Source organism: Delphinus delphis, chromosome X (genome assembly GCF_949987515.2).
Source record: "Delphinus delphis chromosome X, mDelDel1.2, whole genome shotgun sequence".
Taxonomy (NCBI): domain Eukaryota; kingdom Metazoa; phylum Chordata; class Mammalia; order Artiodactyla; family Delphinidae; genus Delphinus; species Delphinus delphis.
The window spans coordinates 74,738,198-74,741,525 of NC_082704.1; the positions used below are offsets into that span (position 1 = coordinate 74,738,198).

Consider the following 3,328-nt stretch of genomic DNA (forward strand, 5'->3'; position numbering starts at 1 on the left):
ATCTAAAGTCTGTGCAGGGTATGAGGCAGGACTTCCTCTTTTCTCCATGGCTGTTTCCACCCTCTCAGTTGGGGTGGGGTCCACTCCACAGTTGCTATAGCAGAAGCCCTGAGGATCGGGATTGAGCAGGTTCTGTTTCCTCTGAGTGCATGTGCTTCTCCAAAGAGGGGAGTGCTGATGTTAAGTGAGGCTTGTGTGCTCACAGAGGTCTGATGCATTGTCTGTGTAAGTCTCCATGACTCCACTCAGATGCAGCCCAATGTTGTGTCCCTCTCCCTGTTCTGGGCCTCCCAGATATGGTGCAATGCTGTGGTATGGAGTGGATAGAGTTGGAGCATTTGCTAGGCTTGGGCTTGTGTTCAGGGCCTTGTGGTAGCAGGAACTGAATTGGCTGCACTTCTCTCTGAGATCTGAGCTGCTTCTGTGGTGCTGATTGAGTCAGTGCCAACATTGGTTGCTGTCACCTCACCCACACAACAACCCAGGACCCCAGCCTCCTCTCTGTCCCTAGAGCCCACCTTTTCCAAGGACCTGTCTTCCCCAGATCCAGTACCAATCTGTGGCTTAGAGTGGGTGGGATCAGAGCTGTTTCTCATATGGGAGCAGTGAGCAATGTGTGGAAGTCACAGAGTTTCCTGAGGCACCACTTGAGTAAGTGCCAACAATGGCCAGCACTGATCCACTTGACCACACACCAGGTCTCTGGTCTGTCCATGTGTAGCTAGACCAAGTCTTTTTTCCAGGGCCTGGGTAGCCCAGAACGCATGCCAAGCTTCAGTGTGGAAATAGCAGCCCCAGGGTGTTCACCCCTTTGATTGGGGAGTGAGGTGATATGTCAACCACTAGTACAAAGTTTTCTACACCCTATTTATTGTCAGGTCAGTGCTTACATTCTATTTGCAAGTGGAGTCTATCCTTTTCCCTCACTTATAACCGTCTAAGTACTTCTAGCAGCCAAGGGTCTTGTCTCCTTCGCATAGCACCCCAGGACAGGGGCATGCAGTCTTTGGCTCAACCTACTCACTCCCTAATGGTCTGCCCATGTGTACTTTCTCTTCCTTTCAGATCTTTCCCAAGGGCAGAAGAACCAACCCTATGTCTTTTTTCCATCCTACCCAGTTGCATGGAAATCTTTCTTGCAGCTTTGGGTATATAGGAATTATGTCATTTTCATCTTTTTTTCTTTTCCCATGATAATTGTTCCACATGTACATGTGTTTTTGATGTGTATATGGGGGGCGAGGTGAGCTCCATGTCCTCCCATTTCACTACCTTTATCTGACTCCCTCTTCTTATTTCTTTTATATATAGTAGTTTGTACCTCTTAATCCCCTACCTCTATCTTGTCCCTCTCCTATACCTTTTCCCATTGTGAATCACAGGTTTGTTCTCAGTGTCTGGGAGTTTCTGTTCTTATGTAGTAGCTTGATTTATTTTTAAGATTTCACATGTAAGTGATAACATACACTAATTGCCTTTGTCTGATTTATTTCACTAAGTATAATACACTCCAGGTCCATCCATGTTGTTTTAAATGGCAGAATTTCATTCTTTTTTTATTGCTGGGTCATATATGTTTATATATGATATAAACCACAGTTTCCTTATTCAGTCATCTGTTGATGGACACTTAGGTTGCTTTCATATCTTTGCTATTAAGAACAATGCTGCTATGTCACCTAGTCTGCTAATTCTTTGTAGTGCGTTTTTCATTTCAGTTACTGTATTCTTCATTTCTGACTGGTTCTTTTTATATTTTCTAGATTCTTCTTAAAATTCTCATTTAGTTCATCTATTTTTTCCCTAAGTTCAGTTAGCATATGTATTACTAATGCTTTGAAATCTTTATCAGGTAAATTATTTTTTTTTAAAAAAATAATTTATTTATTTATTTTTGGCTGTGTTGGGTCTTCATTGCTGTGCATGGTCTTTCTCTAGTTGCAGTGAGTGGGGGTTACTCTTTTGTTGCAGTGTGCAGACTTCTCATTGTGGTGGTTTCTCTTGTTGTGGAGCACAGGTTCTAAGCATGTGGGCTTCAGTCGTTGTGGCACGTTGGCTCAGTAGTTGTGGATCATGGGCTTTAGAGTGCAGGCTCAGTAGTTGTGGCACATGGACTTAGTTGCTCCGTGGCATGTGGGATCTTCCTGGACCAGGGCTTGAACCTGTGTCCCCTGCACTGGCAGGTGGATTCTTAACCACTGCACTACCAGGGAAGCCCTCAGTTAAATTATTTATCTCTGTTTGTTAGTGTTTTTTTTCCTTGATTTTTTTTTTCCTCCTCACACTGCATGGCTTGTGGCACCTCATTTTCCTGACCAGGGATTGAACCTGGGCCATGGCAGTGAAAGTGCCAAATCCTAACCACTAGACCACCAGGGAACTCCCCCTTGTTCTTTCATTTGAAACAAAATCCCATATTCTCATTGGGTTTAACTTTCTCTGTCTCTATGAAAATAAACAGTTACCTATCTCAGTCTTAAAGGGCTGTCTTTGAGTGGAAGTGTCCCTATGAAGTCTGCATTTGTCCAGTGCCTTTGTTGGGAGAGCTGCATCTAAAGTGAGCATGGGTCACATCGTTCTTTGTGGTGTGCTGGCAGCTACCACCTTGGTAGGAGGTAGGGCTGGAAATGGAAGGGTTAAAACCCGAGCCATGTGTGAGCTAGGACTTCTCCTCTGTGAAATGGTTGTCACTGCCCTATCAGGGGTGGAGTCTGGCCTCAAATGTTGGATCAGAAGTCATGAGGTATAGTTCTGAGCTGGTTCTATTCCTTCTAAGTGTGCATTCTCCCCTTGGCAAGGGCACTACTTCCCTAGTGGACAGTAGTGCTGGAGCAAGAGGGGCTCGAGTGCACACCTGTTGTGGGCTGGGGTGCATGCTGGGATAGTCCCAGCAAGCCATTCAGAGCCCTAGGTAGTTTACAATCTTCTGCCTCTGTGTATCACTGTCAACAGCTGCCCTCACCCCATTTAGAGGCAGGGCCAGGTCTGAGCTTTCTCTGTTTCCTCCAAGTGCATGTACCCCCTCCCCAAGCAATGGCGCATTCACTCCAGCAGAGAGCAAAGCCAGAGGAAGAGGTACTGGAGGATGTGCTCAGTGCAGGCCAGGGTGCTGGGATGGTCCCAGCAGGCCAGTCAGAGTCTCAGGTAGCTCCCAATCTGCTGATTCTGAATGTTCCCTGGCAATGGCAATCATTGCCCTGTTCAGAGGCAGGGCCAGGTCTGAGCTAGCTCTGTTCCCCCCAGTGTAAAATCTCCTTGGCAATGGCAGCCTTTGCTCTGATAGAGAGTTGAACTGGAGCAAGAGGGACTAGAGCAGACACTCAGTGTG

At 46.2% G+C, this 3,328-nt stretch overlaps 1 non-coding gene across 1 annotated transcript; it reads right to left on the reverse strand.

The window, feature by feature from the left end:
- Nucleotides 1-2,307: 2,307 nt before the first annotated feature.
- TRNAE-UUC (transfer RNA glutamic acid (anticodon UUC)) lies at nucleotides 2,308-2,379 on the reverse strand. Its single transcript has one exon. It is a non-coding gene; the product is annotated as a tRNA-Glu (tRNA).
- Nucleotides 2,380-3,328: the final 949 nt, after the last annotated feature.